The 20,626-nt window shown below is 43.1% G+C and overlaps 1 protein-coding gene across 2 annotated transcripts in view; it reads right to left on the bottom strand.

Moving 5' to 3' along the window:
* Window positions 1–20,626, bottom strand: part of LOC139543999 (astrotactin-2-like) — a 450,311-nt gene that overhangs the window by 59,988 nt on the left and 369,697 nt on the right. The gene's annotated exons all lie outside the window — the stretch shown is intronic.

Genomic DNA, 20,626 nt, shown 5'->3' with positions numbered 1-20,626 from the left:
TGCCCTAGACCACTGCGCCACCCGGGAGACTATAACCAAATAACATTAGGAGTCGCATTGAAGGGGTGTACCTTTCAGAGGATATTCCTCCTATTCGTGTCTCAGCCTATGCTGATGATGTAGTTATTTAAGTGAAAAATCAAGCAGAGGTGGATAGTTTGAGTCACATGGTTGATCAGTTTAGGGGAATATCCTCTGCAAAGGTAAATTGGGGAAAAAGTTGTGCTTTACAGATTGGGAAATGGTCTGGAGGGATCATGGCTTTGCCCGGGGGGCTGGAATGGTGTAAGGGAGGTTTTAAGTATCTAGGGGATGAGTGTACCTAGGGGATGAGGGGACTATGGAAAAAAAATTGGAATGGGGTGGATGAAATAGTGGAAGGGAGGATGAAGAGTTGGCGTTGGTTGTTATCTCGTATGTCATATAGAGTGGAGCACTATTATTGTTAAAAATGTGGTTGCCTCTGCATTGTGACATTGGTTGTCATGTTTAGAGCCACCATCTAACCTTCTGGCTAAGATACAGGCAATTATTGTAGATTTCTTTTGGGATAAATATAATTGGGTTCCACAAAGTGTTTTGTATTTGTCAAAAGAGGAGGGGGGACAAGGTTTGTAAATCTTGCTAGTAGGGCTGCTGCTTTCCAGTTCCAGTTTATTCAAAGGTTGCTTTGTGGACCGGAAAATGTGGTTTGGAGAGGGGTGGCAGGTCTTGTATTACAGCGGGTAGGGGGATTAGGTTTAAAGAAGGCTTTATCTTTGGTTGATAGTAGCCAGATTTATAGGGAGGGAGTACCTCCGTTTTACAGAGACCTTCTCAGGGTTTGGAGTATAATGAAGGTGTCCAGAAGCACTACAGCGGAGTCAGTGCTTTGGCTGCTGGAGGAACCTCTGGTGTATGGGGCAAGACTGGATTGTACAACTGCAGCTGTTCCACATTTCTCCAAGATTCTGGTGAAGGACAAAATCATCACCCTAAAACAGTTAATGGACATGGCTGGGCCCACCTTAAGGGATGGAGGACGGGTGGCTGAACATTTGGGGGTGAGGTCGGAAAGGATTGTCGGACAACTGCTGGGAAGCTGAAGGAAGGCTCTGTCAGCAGAAGAGGGGATTATGCTTAACAGTCAAAAGAAAAAGGTACAAGATGGAAACGTCCCATTTTCAAGACTAGGGATTACACCCAATATCTCAGAGTCAGAAAGAAAGGTGTTATTACTGGATTTAAGAGAGTTGGAAGAGGTGGATTTGGATGAGGTGAATGGGAAGGATTTATATAGGGGGTATGTCAAGGTTTTAAATAAAGATACAAAAAAATAGAAAATACACTCCTTTGAGGGTAAAACTGGGCCTTGATGACAAGGTAAAGCCAGCATGGAGAGCACTGTACAAGCCACCGTTACAAAAGGGTACTGGTGATATGCAATGGATGGTCTTGCATGGCAACATTGCATTTAATGCTTTTGTTTCTGTCATTAATTCAGATGCTGGAGATGAATGTCCTTTTTGTAATATAAGAGAAAAACTTTCACTGGAGTGTGAGAGGATAAAGCCTCTCTTTGAAATGCTAGAGTCTTTGTTTACAGCTGTAGGGGAGATTTTCAATAACATTTTGGGGTTTCAATATAGTAAGCAATAGAAAAGAAAATGTCAAATGTTAAATTTAATTTTGGGACAAGCTAAGATGTCAATATTTCTGAGTAGAAAACATAAGATAGACACGGATATGAGCAGGATGTAAGATGTGTTTTTAAGGGATTAGTCAAAGTGAGAATCCCGACTGTAAAAGATCGGCCATTGTTTGAGGAGAAGTGGGTGTTACGGTCGTGTGGAAAGACGGACCAAGGCGCAGCGTGATTTGAGTTCCACATATTTATTTAAAGTGAAACTTCTAAACAAAATAATAAACAAACACTGACTGTGAACAAACGTAGTGCTACATGCACTCACTCAAAAACAATATCCCACCAAGCAGGTGGGAGATAGGGCTTCCTAAATATGATCCCCAATTAGAGGCAACGATTACCAGCTGCCTCTAATTGGGAACCATACAAACCAGCCACATAGAAAATAAATGACTAGAACACCCCCCTAGTCACACTCTGACCTAAACACCATAGAGAGGGTCTCTATGGTCAGGGCGTGACAGTAGGCTTACGAAGGAGCGGTATGTTTTGTGGAGGATGGGAAACAATTTTTTGTTGATGAAATAAGTTGAATGTAAATGCTTTTTATTTTATGTTTATTAAGAATGACACATTTGTTGTTTAAATTTCTGAAAAGACACATTGTGCCATTATTTGTGTTAATACTTGACTATAAAATAAAGGTTTATAAAAACTAATCTCTCTCTCTTTCTCTCTCAGTCACCAAGGCCCAGCCGAGGCAATTACACAGTGGACCAATTTCAAACGAGCACTTTATATTTGCAGCGGGCAGCCAAAGGTGCTAGCGATCTCTTCTGTTAAACTGTCAGCACTTGTTCCCTCAGCTCCACGTCTGGGCCGCTTCTTCTTTCCCTTCTTTCCCAACAAGCACACGCACACAGTCAGGCAGTCAGGCTCGCACAAACACAACAACTGTATGTAGCCAAAGGGATCCTAAAAGTAGGAAAAAACCGCAAGGATCAGGGACGGCTCTAGCCTTTTGGAGGCTCTAAGCAAGATTTGGTTGAGGGGTCCCCCACCTCGCGGAAAAAACATTTTACGACGGAGAGCAATTTTTAACTTTTGAAGTTAATTTCCTACAATTCTACCCATTTTTCCATTAGGTGGAGAGACATTTTTGCAGTTTTTAAGGTAATTTCTTACAATTCTACAAATTTTTCCATGACTTATGCCATGTTAATATGATATCTGAGTGAGAATGACTAACAAAATCAAATGGGGGCCCTCTGGAGGTCAGGGACCCTGGCACATGCCCTGTGTGCCCGGTCGGTATTTGGCTATGATTACTCCAAGTTTAGATAGCTGGCTAGACTAACTACCAATCTAAAAATGGACATGTCTAATTGTCAGCTAATTGAGTGACTGACATAAGAGAAAAACTGCTGATGCACAACAAAATGTCGAAATTGCATCTGGTGTATTCTACTATTATTACTCTGAATAGTATGTTGAGACACTGACTGAGTTCCTAAAAAATGGGGACCCCCTAACGGCCGGGGGCACTAAATGACCACTTATGTCACTTAGGCCTTTAGCTGGCCCTGGCAACAACAAAAAAATGTTAAGTCTTACTTCGTAGTCTAGATCAACTCAGCAGCGATTAACTTGGGATCAACTTATAATCTTTAAGGAGGGAGGTGAGAGGATAGGCAGGAACAAGACACCATCGGAAATGGGAACACATCTCAGTAGGATGAGGTAGTCTCGTAAACCAGACCGTAGGCAAAAGCAATGACTAGGGTCTGGTTTCAATGATGGACTTTTTTGGCATAGAGGAACTACATCACTGCCTACGTCGATAAAATTCCAGGCACTCTCTAAACAAATCACAAGGCAGACATGCCAGAACATTGCCATTCAAAACCAAAGTTTGCAGGTAAAACCTTTGCAAACTAACCACTTGCGAAATGCACTCATAACAAATAACCTCTTTGATATCCATCTTGATAGCAAATATTTTGTATTTTATTCAAGCGGATAAAGTAGTGACGTAGGCAGTGATGTAGTTCCTAAATGCCAAAAGAATCCATCATTGAAACCAGACCCTATACACTGGTTTTGCTAGGGTCGGGTTTACGAGACTAAGGAGGAGGGGGGCACCCAAAAGGTCAAGTTGCACATAATAGTCCATATTTTTCTAATCATGCTGAGGAGATGTCTGAAAGAGATAGAGTGCAGCCCTCTTTGGAGGTAAATACGAATCTTTGGAGAGTCCTGTCGAGAGAAAGAATACATTGGCAGGATGATGCTCTATTTATTGTTAAAACTGTATGTAAATGAAAATAGCTCATAACACTAAGGAGAGATGGAGGGCTAAAAGGAAAACAATGGAGAAGTTGTTTTGTTTCTTAATCTTGTTAGAAAAACTCAATAAATCTCTGCAAAATACATCTGCTTACAAAAGGCATACCCCCCAAAAAATGCATGCATGTATGCATGCAAATACACCGCAGGTACACACACAGATTCCCACATACAGGCGCAAACACATTGTTAGACACACACAATTCACAGTTACCAGAAGTGTTGTTCTAACATTGAGACCGTATCAAGTCGGAGACAAACGAGACCTCACAGTTATGGGGTTGAAAAAATTAACACTTGGTGTGGGGACTTAAAGAATGTTCTGTAAGATCAACGCCCCAATCCCCCCTAACACTTCCAATGTACGGGGCCAAGCCACAACCACCAGAAACCCTAAAAACAACCTCCAGTGTGCCCCAAAAACCACTGCAAAGAAAATACAAACAAGGAGCTAAAAAAGCGAAGGGCAGAAAAAAACACATGAAAAGAAGAAAAGATGAAGTAAGCTCAGGACACTTCCTCTTTCCCTCTAGATGTCTCATCCAGCCATGAGTAACGCAGACATGGTAAAAGTAGCAACATTACTTGTGTTTTTGTCGAAAATAAGGCACTGTTGCCAGATTCTAAACAAAACTAAACAGCATATGTTCATCTGTTACTGTTTATTATCTTGGAAAATACAGGAATTGGTGCATGTGGCCACAACAAAGATAATCAGTGACTCTCACTGAAGATATTTGTACGTAATTCATGGTGTGTTTTTATAGTTGTTGATAATGCAGCAAAAAAGCTACTAGGAAATCATGTGACTAGAATATCATTCCTAAACCTTGAGCTGCATCGTTTTTATGCATAGTTCTCTCTCCCTCCCCTCTCTCATTGATAAATATGCCCGCCGACAAAGTCAAAAATTATAAGATGCCCTTTCGAATAAGAGCCGAATAAAAGTGGGCTGGTTGGGGGAGAGAAAGAGGAAGGGATGGAGAGAAAGAAAGAGAGAGAGGAGGAGGAAGAGAGCGCAGACGTAGGGTGAACCCATAGGCCTAAATTTCAATAGGCCATTTGCTAATCTGACATCATTGGGTCTATTCAATTCATTACCTGGGACACAATCACCATTATGGCTGCAACCCAGAGATTTGAGCCGCTGCTGCCTTGCATCGATGTTAACTCATTGACTAAAAGCTCTCTAGAGAGGCTAAAAAGGCAGAGCAAGAGAAAAGTATGCTCCCTACATTCCCACAGAAATATTCCAGGTAACCATCATTGTAAATGGCAAAATGATGGATCCCGATGTGATAATTTATAGTTAAGTGATTCATTACGTAAGAGCTTGCTGTAGTAGACATGTGCATAGAATATACAGTACACATACATACACTACCGGTCAAAAGTTTTAGAACACCTTCTCATTCAAGGGTTTTTATTTATTTTTATTATTTTCTACATTGTAGAATAATAGTGAAGACATCAAAACTATGAAATAACACATATGGAATCACGTAGTAGACAAAAAAAGTGTTAAACAAATCTAAATATATTTTATATTTGACATTCTTCAAAGTAGCCACCCTTTGCCTTGATGACAGCTTTGCACACTCTTGGCATTCTCTCAACCAGCTTCACCTGGAATGCTTTTCCAACAGTCTTGAAGGAGTTCCCACATATGCTGAGCACTTGCTGGCTGCTTTTCTTTCACTCTGCGGTCCGACAGACCATCTCAATTTGGTTGAGGTCGGGGGGTTGTGGAGGCCAGGTCATCTGATGCAGCACTCCATCACTCTCCTTCTTGGTAAAATAGCTCTTACACAGCCTGGAGGTGTGTTGGGTCATTGTCCTATTGAAAAACAAATGATAGTCCCACTATGCCCAAACCAGATGGGATGGCGTATCGCTGCAGAATGCTGTGGTAGCCATGCTGGTTAAGTGTGCCTTGAATTCAAAATAAATCACAGACAGTGTCTCCAGAAAAGCACCCCCACACCATAACACCTCCTCCTCCATGCTTTACGGTGGGAAATACACATGCAGAGATCATCTGTTCACCCACACCGCGTCCCACAAAGACACAGCGGTTGGAACCAAAAATATCACATTTGGACTCCAGACCAAAGGACAGATTTCCACTGGTCTAATGTCCATTACTCGTGTTTCTTGGCCCAAGCAAGTCTCATCTTATTAATGGTGTTCCTTTAGTAGTGGTTTCATTGCAGCAATTCGACCATGAAAGCCTTATTCAAGCAGGCTCATCTGAACAGTTGTTGTTAAGATGTGTCTGTTACTTGAACTCTGTGAAGTATTATTTTGGGCTGCAATTTCTGAGGCTGGTAACTCTAATGAACTTATCCTCTGCAGCAAAGGTAACTCTGGGTCTTCCATTCCTGTGGTGGTCCTCATGAGAGCCAGTTTCATCATAGCGCCTGATGGTTTTTGCGACTGAACTTGAAGAAACTTTCAAAGTTCATGAAATTTTCCGGATTGACTGACCTTCATGTCTTAAAGTAATGATGAACTGTCATTTCTCTTTGCTTATTTGAGCTGATCTTGCCATAATATGGACTTGGTCTTTTACCAAATAGGGCTACCTTCTGTATACCCCCCCCCCCCCAACTGTACCAGGCAGATGGTAGACAGAGTAGAGTGCATGGCGTAGCGTGGGTGAGCGGATTGATGATGTCAACATTGTGAACAGAATGCCCCATGGTGGCGATGGGGTTATGGTATGGGCAGGCATAAGCTACGGACAACGAACACAATTACATTATGTCATTGGCAATTTCAATGCACAGAGATACCGTGACGAGATCCTGAGGCCCATTGTCAGAATATTCTTCCGCCGCCATCACCTCATGTTTCAGCATGATAATGCACAACCCCATGTTGCAAGAATCTGTATACAATTCCTGGAAGCTGAACCTTTCCCAGTTCTTCCATGGCCTGCATACTCACCAGACATGACACGCACTGAGCATGTTTGGGATGCTCTGGATCGATGTGCACGACACCGTGTTCCAGTTCCTGCCAATATTTATTTATTATTATTATACTTTTTTTATGTAACCTTTATTTAACTAGGCAAGTCAGTTAAGTACAAATTCTTATTTACAATGACAGCCTACCTCTGCCAAACCCAGATGACGCTGGGCCAATTGTGCGCCACCCTATGGGACTCCAAATCACGGCCAGATGTGATACAGCCTGGATTCAAACCAGGGACTGTATTGACGCCAGAAACAAAGACCTTTCTTCTAAAACTCGTCAGTCTATTCTTGTTCTGAGAAATGAAGGCTATTCCATGTGAGAAATTGCTAAGAAACTGAAGATCTCGTACAACGCTGTGTACTACTCCCTTCACAGAACAGCGCAAACTGGCCCTAACCAGAATAGAAAGAGGAGTGGGAGGTCCCGGTGCACAATTGAGCAAGTGGACAAGCACAGCTAGTCTAAAGAAGGTCAGTTTTGTTGCTTCTTTAAATCAGGACAACAGTTTTCAGCTGTGCTAACATAATTGCAAAAGCGTTTTCTAATGAGCCTTTTAAAATGATACACTTGGATTAGCTAACACAACCTACCATTGGAACACAGGAGTGATGGTGGCTGATAATGGGCCTCTGTAGATATTCCATAAACAAATCTGCCGTTTCCAGCTACAACAGTCATTTATAACATTAACAATGTCTACACTGTATTTCTGATCAATTTGATGTTATTTTAATGGACAAAAAAATAGCTTTTCTTTCAAAAACAAGGACATTTCTAAGTGACCCCAAACTTTTGAACGGTAGTGTATGTACGCACGTGGGCCTGTGCGTATTTGAATGTGCTCCACTTAACCCAAACCCACCACCATGCCATGTGGTATATAAATGATGAAAAACTCTGTGGTTAATTCAAATTCTAGATTAGACATTGTGCCACCTGGCTCATGTCTGCCAGAGAAGTGTCTGTGTGAGGAGTCAGACAGACCTGACATCCTCCTGCTGGATTCACACACACCACAATCAGACTGTGATCCAACCAGACACAGAGAGGGGCAAGGTATTGCTATGGAGTGTCATAATGATTCACTGTATAATTGGTTGTTATCAATAAAATGTGACAATATGGTGCAGAGCGAACGATTTGCCTGCTGGAGGTCAGGGAGACCCGCAGCTCCGTTAAGACCATTTGCAACTGCGTGCCATTTTCAAGGGATTGTTAAATAAATGTTAACTATTTGGTTGTGTACAGTAAATATCATCACCTCTTGAAGAGCATAGTCAGATCTACACATTTCTGATTATTCCATGCAAAACAATCGTGCACATTTAGCTCTATCATCATCAGACCTATAGGCTACAGCAAGTAAATGCTTGCATTTCATGATCAGTAAACATCAATTGATCATGTCATTTCAGATACATGACGGTAACCTCACTATATCTCTCAATATTGGCCACCATTAATTGGATATTTCAGTGATAATAAAGTAAAAGTGAACTATCTGACAAGTATGAGTGGTTTAGGTTAATTCCCCGTCCTTTGTGCCTGTCAAACAGCAGAAGGGAGCTTTTGCCGATGTACTGTTAGCTAGCTAGCTACATGCCAAATGGATCTGGCTACCCTCAAGTATCTGAAAATACATGATCAATTGATGTTTACTGATCATGAAAAGCAAGCAGTTACTTGCTGTGTAGGCTCACTATGATGATAACACTGAATGTGGAATAATCAGAAATGTGTAGTTCTGACTATTCTCTTCAAGAGGTGATGATACTAAAATCAAATAGTTATAACATTTATTTAACAATCCCTTGCCCACTAGCAGCCACATCGAACATTCTGCAATGCATTGGTACGTTTTATTGATAACGACCTATATATGGAGTTCCTCTGAAGTAAATTGAATAATGAGTGTCATTTTAGGAGTTAACATGGCATCCATGTGTCATTAATTCTCACTGGAATCCAAATATTCTACATCAAGATGAAACCGGGAAAGGTTTCCAGTCTGAGGTTGTCGTGCTTCCCAAACACGTGTAAATAAAGACAACAGGATACAGGAAGTAGAGTATGTTATTGCATTGTGGTCAAGAGGCTTGGGGATAGTGATACATTACTGTATGTGGTCAAACTGACAGTCCATTCCGGACAGGCCCAGTATATCTGTAGAGGGTATTAAGACTGCTTGGTCAACAGTGGTCATTCTGGGTCCCTATGGTCATCTGTCACTGTGCAAGTGTGACAGACAGTAACTCACTAAACCAGACCTGGGTTCAAATACATGTATTTGAGTATCTGCATTCTTGTATTTAAAACAATTTTTCTGTGTATTTGAGTATTTACAAGTACACAGCCCAAAACAAATACTTTTATTTGAGTATTTGAATAGTGTGCCAAATTTGATTTGATAGGATAATATACTATTTTCAAATACTTGGTTTAAATGCATGTGAGTGTATTTGAGTCAGTGTACTTGAGTACTTCAAATACTTTCCAAGTGTATTTCCAATTACATAAAAATATTAAACTACTTGTCTTTTCAAATAAATATCAGAACACTTATTTTGAATGTATGTGAAAGTAATTGAGATATTTGAAATAGTATTTGAACCCAGGTCTGCACTCAACATGGAGAATGTGTATCATCTCCCAATGAACATTAGGTTGTCCTAAATAATAAAACTAATGCAAACATGAAGTGATCATCCCTACCACAATCTTGGGTGTGTGCATGCACGTACGCCTGTGTGAAAACTAGCCATGCTTCACCTTTATTCAATTTGCTTGTCTGTCCATAAATTAGGGCGTGCCTGAACTGCTGAACACATGCAAGTGAGTGGGTTCACAAGTGTGTGCATGCAACTGATTGACCTCCCTCTGTATGTTAATGTGTGTAATAATGTGTGCATGTGTGAGCGGCAGTAAGAGAGAGAGCGAGAGAGAGAGAACAAGCGAGCATCAGTGAGGACAGAGTTGCCCTGCCTGCAGAGATAGAGAGAGAGAGAGAGAGAGGGGGGGGGGGGGGGGGGAGACAGAGGGAGAGAAAAAGCCTGTCTTGGCCCCCTGCCTGCTCTCCAATCTGCTGATGGTGAAGCTCGTGATGAGGAGGCAACCGGTGTCCATTTTTAGCAATGAGGTCATCTTTAATTAACCAAACAAAGAGAGTCAGCTGTGTCACTCCATTCTGTTATCTGCACTCATCCTCAAGGACACTGTTTATCTCCTTTTAATTGAATCTCTTTGAATAGGGGCTTATCGACGCATCGCAGCGCACTCCTTTTGAAGCAAATAATGGAGTTGTTACATAAACAGGGGAGGCCCCCAAGTAGAAGGGATATGGCTGACCCCATGGGAGAATAGAGGGATGAGAGGAAGGAGGCATGAGAGCAAGGGGGAAAGATATATATACAGTGAGGGAAAAAAGTATTTGATCCCCTGCTGATTTTGTACGTTTGCCCACTGACAAAGAAATGATCAGTCTATAATTTTAATGGTAGGTTTATTTGAACAGTGAGAGACAGAATATCAACAAAAAAATCCAGAAAAACGCATGTCAAAAATGTTATGAATTGATTTGCATTTTAATGAGGGAAATAAGTATTTGACCCCTCTGCAAAACATGACTTAGTACTTGGTGGCAAAACCCTTGTTGGCAATCACAGAGGTCAGACGTTTCTTGTAGTTGGCCACCAGGTTTGCACACATCTCAGGAGGGATTTTGTCCCACTCCTCTTTGCAGATCTTCTTCAAGTCATTAAGGTTTCGAGGCTGACGTTTGGCAACTCGAACCTTCAGCTCCCTCCACAGATTTTCTATGGGATTAAGGTCTGGAGACTGGCTAGGCCACTCCAGGACCTTAATGTGCTTCTTCTTGAGCCACTCCTTTGTTGCCTTGGCCGTGTGTTTTGGGTCATTGTCATGCTGGAATACCCATCCACGACCCATTTTCAATACCCTGGCTGAGGGTTTGACGGTACATTTGACGGTACATGGCCCCGTCCATCGTCCCTTTGATGCGGTGAAGTTGTCCTGTCCCTTTAGCAGAAAAACACCCCCAAAGCATAATGTTTCCACCTCCATGTTTGACGGTGGGGATGGTTTCTTGGGGTCATAGGCAGCATTCCTCCTCCTCCAAACACGGCAAGTTGGGTTGATGCCAAAGAACTCCATGTTGGTCTCATCTGACCACAACACGTTCACCCAGTTGTCCTCTGAATCATTCAGATGTTCATTGGCAAACTTCAGACGGGCATGTATATGTGCTTTCTTGAGCAGGGGGACCTTGCGGGCGCTGCAGGATTTCAGTCCTTCACGGCATAGTGTGTTACCAATTGTTTTCTTGATGACTATGGTCCCAGCTGCCTTGAGATCATTGACAAGATCCTCCTGTGTAGTTCTGGGCTGATTCCTCACCGTTCTCATGATCATTGCAACTCCACGAGGTGAGATCTTGCATGGAGCCCCAGGCTGAGGGAGATTGACAGTTCTTTTGTGTTTCTTCCATTTGCGAATAATCACAGAAACTGTTGTCACCTTCTCACCAAGCTGCTTGGCGATGGTCTTGTAGCCCATTCCAGCCTTGTGTAGGTCTACAATCTTGTCCCTGACATCCTTGGAGAGCTCTTTGGTCTTGGCCATGGTGGAGAGTTTGGAATCTGATTGATTGATTGCTTCTGTGGACAGGTATCTTTTATACAGGTAAGAAACTGAGATTAGGAGCACTCCTTTTAAGAGTGTGCTCCTAATCTCCGTTCGTTACCTGTATGAAAGACACCTGGGAGCCAGAAATCTTTTTGATTGAGAAGGGGTCAAATACTTATTTCCCTCATTAAAATGCAAATCAATTTATAACATTTTTGACATGCATTTTTCTGGATATTTTTGTTGTTATTCTGTCTCTCACTGTTCAAATAAACCTACCATTAAAATTATAGACTGATAATTTCTTTGTCAGTGGGCAAACGTACAAAATCAGCAGGGGATCAAATACTTTTTTCCCTCACTGTATATATATATGAGAGAGAGAGAGAGAGAGAGCAAGAGAGAGAGAGAGAGAGAGAGAGAGAGAGAGAGAGAGAGAGAGAGAGAGAGAGAGAGAGAGAGTGGGGAGTGGGGACAGATCGGACTGGGACAGATCCTGATAAGCTGCCTGGAGTGATGGGAGGATGAAACTTGGACTAAAATAAAAAGATCAAATGGCTCGTCTCGCTGTCTGACAGAGCCGTGTGAGATCATCGTAGCGGGTGACTTCTAACGCCATCCTCTCCTGTACTCTTTTCTAGTCTCCTTTAGCTCCTCCATCCTCCACTCCACTCCACTCCACTCTTCTATCCTCTATCCCCTTCTCCTCCTCCCTCCTCCCCTCTGCTCGACGCACCGTTAAATAATGTGTCTAACAGCAGTGATGGGACATAAATAGACTCCCAAGTTTCTTACTACGAATGTGAGAGAGCGAGAGAGAGAAATGAAGGGAGAGAGAGAAAGAGAGTGCTACATTTTCTGATGAGGGCATTCACATGAACATGTCAGCGTGTCACCTTAACCTGGGTGTGATGTCAGAAAGGCAGCCAGTGAAGAGAGAGCCATGCTGAGCCTGGAAGGGAATCCTAGAAATAGCATAGGGATTCTCAGTACCCAGAATGACAGGGAAAGACATACTTTGTAATAAGGTGGGCCATTGCTGAAATGAAGCATCCAAAATGCTTCAGCACAGTATTGATAAATGGAGGAGGAAAAAGGAGAAAAGGGTAGACAGGTTTTAGTTGAACTATGACATTAAAGTGAAAGGTAGATACATCAACTGTCTCCACGTACATTCACATATTTTCTAAGAGTCATCCAAAACAAAGGAATGAATTGTTTCTGTTTTTTCTTCTTTCTTTCATATGTAGGTAATACTAATTATTACAGAAACTTTCTGTCCACTGTTAGTGATTTACATGACCTCTATATAATGTCTTTACAATAGCGACAGTATTTTGTGCTACTTAACGTCTCCACCTCAGAAGTCAAAAAGTTTCACCAAGTTTCACCAACAGTATGGGAATGCTGAGCCCTACTGTGTCAATCCTACTACCCCACTATGAATTTGCCTCATACAGAGCGGACGTCTCTTTAGATAATGTCATCTAATAGAAATCCTGCCTCTGCATTGGTGTGCCATCTAGAGGTCTTTACAGGCCTGAATGATCATCCACCTCTGATCACTCACAATTACAAACGGTATGTGTAACGGAAAATAACACCAACACATACAGAATCGAACACTGCTTAAATAAATATACTGTAACTGATACATAATAGAATGTTAATGATGTTTTCAATGTATTTCAGAAATGTCAGTTTCTCCCTTTACTGCTCCAGCCGTTTCTAGATTGGTGTAGCATTGGAGTGACAGTACCCCTACCTCTCCTGTCTTTGGGCTAGCTTCCTGCACAACAGACATACTAGCTGCAGACTGTCCTATTCTCTCTCTCGCTGTATGCTTGGGGAGGTGGGGACTCCAAAGTGTAGCCAAAGGCCATTGGTGCATTCCTTCAAATATTTAGACATATGCTATAGTAAAATATACCAACATGAATTTCAATAAGTCCATCAGACTGAAACAATAAATATTGACTCACATGAACCCACAGGGCCTTTGGCTGGGATCATAAAGCAGCACTATATCAAAGAGGAGCTGCGCTTCCTGGGCCCAAAGCGTATAGAAAAAGAGGGACAGAAAGAAAGAGTAATGGAGAGGAGGATATAGGTGAAAAGCACATTGAGTACTCTCTACCCACACTTCTAGTAAGCCTGCCCCTAATGTAACTACCAGTTTTTATTTGACAAAAAAACAAACCAAAAACACAACACAACACAATAAATTGCTGTTTATAGATGGTGGTAGGAGAACATTGTAATTTTCCCCAGCGTTGGTCAGCTCCAAAGCTAAACATTCTCCTCAGTTTGATTAGTAAATGCAAAACAGATTTGCGGGCAGCCAGTCCAATAGCTTGGGGTTTGTTGTGAAATTTGCGCCGATATCACAACAATATGTAGGGAGCATGGGCGGGCGGGGGGCTGGAGGGAAGAAAGGGGAGGAGTCTGTTTTGTCAGTCTACAGTTGTACGAGTTGACACTCCAAGTTCCTCTTTTAAAGACGTACCTGTCCCTTTTTTGGGAAGGCACATAACTCCAGTAATACCTCAGCTGAGATTACAGAGCAGACACTTCCTGTCTGACTTGCATTAAGGGTTAAAGGTCAAAGCAGAGGGATTCAGGCTAAAATACCAGACTAACAGTGCTCTAAAATCTAACATCTAGAAAACTAATTTGTTGAGCCCAGGTCCAATGTACTGTAGTATGTGGACTCAACGTTCTTAGTTCTCTTAGAGCCCATGCTGCTAAATGGCGGGCTGGAGTTCAGATCGCATTCTGGGTTTTATGGTGATGAAGCGGTTTCCAGCGTGGCTGAGATCAGGGCGAGCTAACAAGACTGATCCCGACCATGTACCTGTTGGCTGTGCCTGTGAGGAGGAAGTCCCCAGCTTTATGATGTGGAAATGGGAGGCTTTCAAGACGAGGGGGAGAGATTTCCTCTAGTGACAAGTGATATGCTCCTTTTCCAAGGAGCACAGGGAGGACAAACATAATCTTCTCTTACCACACTCTTCTCCAATTTTCTGTCCTCCATGGGCCATATGGACGTTACGCGATGAGAAACCCAATATGAAGGTCCAATGTCAAAGTTATTGCTCGCATCTCAAAGAAAACAGAATCCGAACACAGTTACTAACATCATTAAAGTTGCTAATGCTGGCTAGCATCTGTTACCATCATGCAAAGATACATGGGGGGGTTACCCAATACCTTAACAAACCAATATTAATACCCGGACGGCTTCTGTTTGGGTTAGGTAATGATCAAGCGCTACCTAACATTAACATCACATCTTGTGATTCAAAGATGGCGTAGCAGTCAGACGTCTTTTTCTTTGTCCTGTATATATATTTTTCTTCGCATATCTTTTAAAAATATTTTCCTAAACCTCAACTTCTAAATACTCTCCTGCAACCCGCCTCACCCAATGTGGCGTGGATCTGTTGTTTTCTAAAGTTTTTCTATTTACTTCGGATCTGGAATCCCTCAACTGAAGCTAGCCAGCTAACTAGCTACCAGCTATCAGTCAGCAAACCACTGCTAGCGGTCATCAGCTAACCTTTAGCTCAGAAAGCTCTCGCCAGTTCGTACAACGTGACTCAAACCAGAGCATAACGGACCTATTTTTCTCTCCATATCCCCGGATTCCTACCGCAAACTCTGAACCTTTTCATCTGGATCTTCGCAACTAGCTAACCGCAATCCCGGGTGACTACTCCTGCCTAGCGTTTCCATCCCGGAGCAAGCACAAATTAGCCTGAAGCTAATAATCTGCCCGATGATTCCAACAGGCCCCTCAGGCGCGACGTCCGCTGAAGGCCCATTCTGCTAACTGCGGCCTACTAGCTATCTAGAGCTACTTGGAACCCTACTAATCCACGACTGGTCTATCGACGTCACCGCGCAAGGAGGCAAAAACAGACTTTCCATCGCGACATCCCCCAAAGGCCCTTCTGCTAACTTGCTAGCCCCGGTCTGCTAACTGCTAGCTTGCTAGCCCCGGTCTGCTAACTGCTAGCTTGCTAGCCCCGGTCTGCTAACTGCTTGCTTACTAACCCCGGTCTGCTAACTGCTAGCTTGCTAGCCCCGGTCTGCTAACTACTAGCTTGTTAGCCCCAGCCTACTAACTGCTAGCTTGTTAGCCCCGGCCTGCTAACTGTCTGAATTGCCATGTCCCCAGCCAGCCCAACCACTCACTGGACCCATACGATCACTTGGCTACGCATGCCTCTCTCTAATATCAATATGCCTTGTCCATTACTGTCATGGTTAGTGATTACTGTCTTATTTCACTGTAGAGCCTCTAGCCCTGCTCAATATGCTTTAACCAACCATGTTGTTCCACCTCCTACATATGCGATGACATCACCTGGTTTAAACGTCTCTAGAGACTATATCTCTCTCATCATTTCTCAATGCCTAGGTTTACCTCCAATGTACTCACATCCTACCTTACCTTTGTATGTACACTATGCCTTGAATCTATGCTATCGTGCCCAGAAACCTGCTCCTTTTACTCTCTGTTCCGAACGTGCTAGACGGCCAGTTCGTATAGCCATTAGCCGTACCCTTATCCTACTTCTCCCCTGTTCCTCTGGTGATGTAGAGGTTAATCCAGGTCCTGCAGTGCCTAGCTCCACTCCCACTCCCCAGGTGCTCTTATTTGTTGACTTCTGTAACCGTAAAAGCCTTGGTTTCATGCATGTTAACATTAGAAGCCTACTCCCTAAGTTTGTTTTACTCACTGCTTTAGCACACTCTGCCAACCCGGACGTCTTAGCCATGTCTGAATCCTGGCTTAGGAAAACTACCAAAAACCCTGAAATCTCCATTCCTAACTATAACATTTTCCGCCAAGATAGAACTGACAAAGGGGGCGGTGTTGCAATCTACTGCAAAGATAGCCTGCAGAGTTCTGTCTTACTATCCAGGTCTGTACCCAAACAATTCGAGCTTCTACTTCAACTTCAACTTCTACTTCACCTTCCCAGAAACAAGTCTCTCACCTTTGCCGCTTGCTATAGACCACCCTCTGCCCCCAGCTGTGTACTCGACACCATATGTGAATTGATTGCCTCCAATCTATCTTCTGAGCTCGTGCTACTAGGTGACCTAAACTGGGACATGCTTAACACCCCGGCCATCCTACAATCTACGCTTGATGCCCTCAATCTTACACAAATTATAAATGAACCTACCAGGTACAACCCCAAATCCGTAAACACGGGCACCCTCATAGATATCATCCTAACTAACTCGCCCTCCAAATACACCTCTGCTGTCTTCAATCAAGATCTCAGCGATCACTGCCTCATTGCCTGCATCCGTAATGGATCTGCGATAAAACGACCAACCCTCATCACTGTCAAACGCTCCCTTAAAAACTTCTGCAAGCAGGCCTTTCTAATCGACCTGGCCGGGGTATCCTGGAATGACATTGACCTCATCCCGTCAGTAGAGGATGCCTTGTTATTCTTTAAAAGTTCCTTCCTCACCATCTTAAATACGCATGCTCCATTCAAAAAATGTAGAACCAGGAATAGATATAGTCCTTGGTTCACTCCAGACCGGTCTGCCCTTGACCAGCACAAAAACATCCTGTGGCGTTCTGCATTAGCATCGAAAAGCCCCCGTGACATGCAACCTTTCAGGGAAGTTAGGAACAAATATACACAGGCAATTAGGAAAGCAAAGGCTAGCTTTTTCAAACAGAAATTTGCATCATGTAGTACAAACTCAAAAAAGATCTGGGACACTGTAAAGTCCATGGAGAAGAAGAGCATATCCTCCTAGCTGCCCACTGCTCTGAGGCTAGGAAACACTGTTACCACCGATCCACAACAATTGAGAATTTCAATAAGCATTTCTCTGCGGCTGGCCATGCTTTCCACCTGGCTACCCCTACCACGGTCAACTGCCCTGCACCCTCCACAGCAACCCGCCCAAGCCCCCACCATTTCTACTTCACCCAAATCCAGATAGCTGATGTTCTGAAAGAGCTGCAAAATCTGGACCCCTACAAATCAGCCGGGCTAGACAGTCTGGACCTTCTCTTTCTAAAATGATCTGCCGAAATTGTTGCAACCCCTATTACTAGCCTGTTCAACCTCTCTTTCGTATCGTCTGAGATTCCCAAAGATTGGAAAGCTGCCGCGGTAGACCCAAACTGCTACAGACCTATATCTATCCTACCCTCTCTTTCTAAGGTCTTCGAAAGCCAAGTAAACAAACAGATTACCGACCATTTCGAATCCCACCGTACCTTCTCCGGTTCTGGTTTCAGAGCTGGTCATGGGTGCACCTCAGTCACACTCAAGGTCCTAAACGATATCATAACCGCCATCAATAAGAGACATTACTGTGCAGCCGTATTCATCGACCTGGCCAAGGCTTTCGACTCTGTCAATCACCATATTCTTATCGGCAGACTCAATAGCCTTGGTTTCTCAAATGATTGCCTCGCCTGGTTTACCAACTACTTCTCTGATAGAGTTCAGTGTGTCAAATCGGAAGGCCTGTTGTCCGGACCTCTGGCAGTCTCTATGGGGGTGCAGGGTTCAATCCTCGGGCCAACTCTCTTCTCTGTATACATCAATGATGTCGCTCTACTGCTGGTGATTCTCTGATACACCTCTACGCAGACGACACCATTCTGTATACTTCTAGCCCCTCTTTGGACACTGTGTTAACTAACCTCCAGACGAGCTTCAATGCCATACAACTCTCCTTCCGTGGCCTCCAACTGCTCTTAAATGCAAGTAAAACTAAATGCATGCTATTCAATCGATCACTGCCCGCACCTGCCCGCCCGTCCAGCATCACTACTCTGGACAACTCTGACTTAGAATACGTGGACAACTACAAATACCTAGGTGTCTGGTTGGACTGTAAACTCTCCTTCCAGACTCACATTAAGCATCTCCAATCCAAAATTAAATCTTGAATTGGCTTCCTATTTCGCAACAAAGCATCCTTCACTCATGCTGCCAAACATACCCTCGTAAAACTGACCATCCTACCAATCCTCGACTTCGGCGATGTCATCTATAAAATAGCCTCCAACACTCTACTCAACAAATTGGATGCACTCAGAGCTGTCAGAGCAGCTCACAGATCACTGCACCTGTACATAGCTCATCTGTAAACAGCCCATCTATCTACCTCATCCCCATACTGTATTTATTTATTCACCCCAGTATCTCTACTTGCACATTCATCTTCTGTACATCTACCATTCCAGTGTTTAATTGGCCTATTTATTGCCTTAACTCCTTTATCTTACCTCATTTGCACTCACTCTATTTAGACTTGTTGTTCTTTTTTTCTACTGTATTATTGACTGTATGTTTTATTTATTCCATGTGTAACTCTGTGGTGTTGTATGTGTCGAATTGCTATGCTTTATCTTGGCGAGGTCGCAGTTGCAATTGAGAACTTGTTCTCAACTAGCCTACCTGGTTAAATAAAGGTGAAATAAAAAAGAAATGTAAAAAATCACTGCCGCTTTTACTTGAACAAAGCCAATAGGTCATGGCACTACCTGCCATTCAAAAATGAATAGAAGAGGGAGAAGAAATTATGTTTGTCTAATAAAGGACAGGGGGGGTGACAACCATCTCTAAGAGAAGAGGTAAACAATAAGAGAGGAAGGTGGATTTGGGTGCTTAGAAGCATAGAAGGATATTGGGCTCTGAGGCTCTTCTTCAGGCTCTGATCCTGGGTCTCGTGCCCTTACCTGTGGAGACCCAAGGGTGACTGATGGTCTGCCAGGGATCTGAAGACAGATTTGAGGATTGAAAAGGGAACTAGGTGCTGATGGTTTGGCGGTGGTGCAACAGCTTGATCTCACTAAGCCTCCCAAAGAACAAGATAATCCAGATAGAAGAAGGGAGTAGTACAGTTGAAGTCACGGGAGTAAATGTCACCAGGGAATAGGGAATAGAAAGCAGGGAGTTGTAGAAGGTTATACTGAGGACAATGTACACACGTCCTAAAACCCTCAAAACTCCCAAGGTGCGGGTCAGGTGAAGACTAGAATATCATTGTCTTTCTGAGTTTTTAACCCAAGGTGGAATCCATCCAATCCTGTCTCAATACCTCCAAATATAGGGAAGTCTTTCCAAGCCCAACAAATCCTTTTGACATAGGCTAGCTGATATCATCTGTATAAAACAACTTGACGTAGATGTTGCTTCAGCTGACCAACACGATACGGCCTGAAGCCCCTAGACTTACATTTTTTGCCGATGTAGGTATCTTTTTTAATGGAAAAGACATTTAGTGTCCAATAGATTTAACTACTCGAAGGTCTCATACCTGTTACAAAACTTCAGATATATGAGGTATTAAACTGACTCCAGTTTTGAAGAGCACTCAATGACTTGGCAGGTGTATGAAAGCTGGTGTGTGGCCCAGATCAGAGCGGTGTGCTTTTGATCGTCCAGTGCTTCTCTGTGGAAGTCTCATCTGTGGTTTAAAGCCTGCAGGTGATCAGGGACTGGGGCTGAAGTTCAATACCTGCCGTTCATATCTATCCCAGTTCTGTTTTTAAAGTAAAATAAAACTACTACACTTTTTATGCCCCTAGAAAGGACTTCAATGCAAGGTGGGTATAGAGACAAAAAAACATACTAGTCCTGGTTGCTGTCGCAGCATCTGAACTCGCTGACACTTGTTGTCTTTCCCCTATTCAGGTTAGGGTATCACTACTTTTCCAAAGTCTTGGAGAGTATATGTCCCCATTATTCCATAAATCCCCCATCTTCGACCATGTCCAACTTTGTATCAGCACGGCTGATCCACCCAGTTTGGAGAACAATAGAGGGTTTGATTCCATCTCTCCTGTAAAACTGGGAGCCACTCAGACGGGTGTTTTTATGGTTTATGATAGATGATCCAGAGGATGTTTCCAATAGAGAGAACCTGAGAGATGCCATGCCAATGCTTCTCTCCCCTTGATTACACACACTAAGATGATAGCTGGGAATTGAAGACTCGCCCATCACTGAAATCCTTTGTTGTTACCGCCACATG

This window comes from Salvelinus alpinus, chromosome 18 (genome assembly GCF_045679555.1).
Source record: "Salvelinus alpinus chromosome 18, SLU_Salpinus.1, whole genome shotgun sequence".
In the NCBI taxonomy this organism is placed as follows: domain Eukaryota; kingdom Metazoa; phylum Chordata; class Actinopteri; order Salmoniformes; family Salmonidae; genus Salvelinus; species Salvelinus alpinus.
The sequence above is the reverse complement of the archived record's forward strand: the minus strand, read 5'-3'. Positions and strand labels throughout refer to the sequence as shown.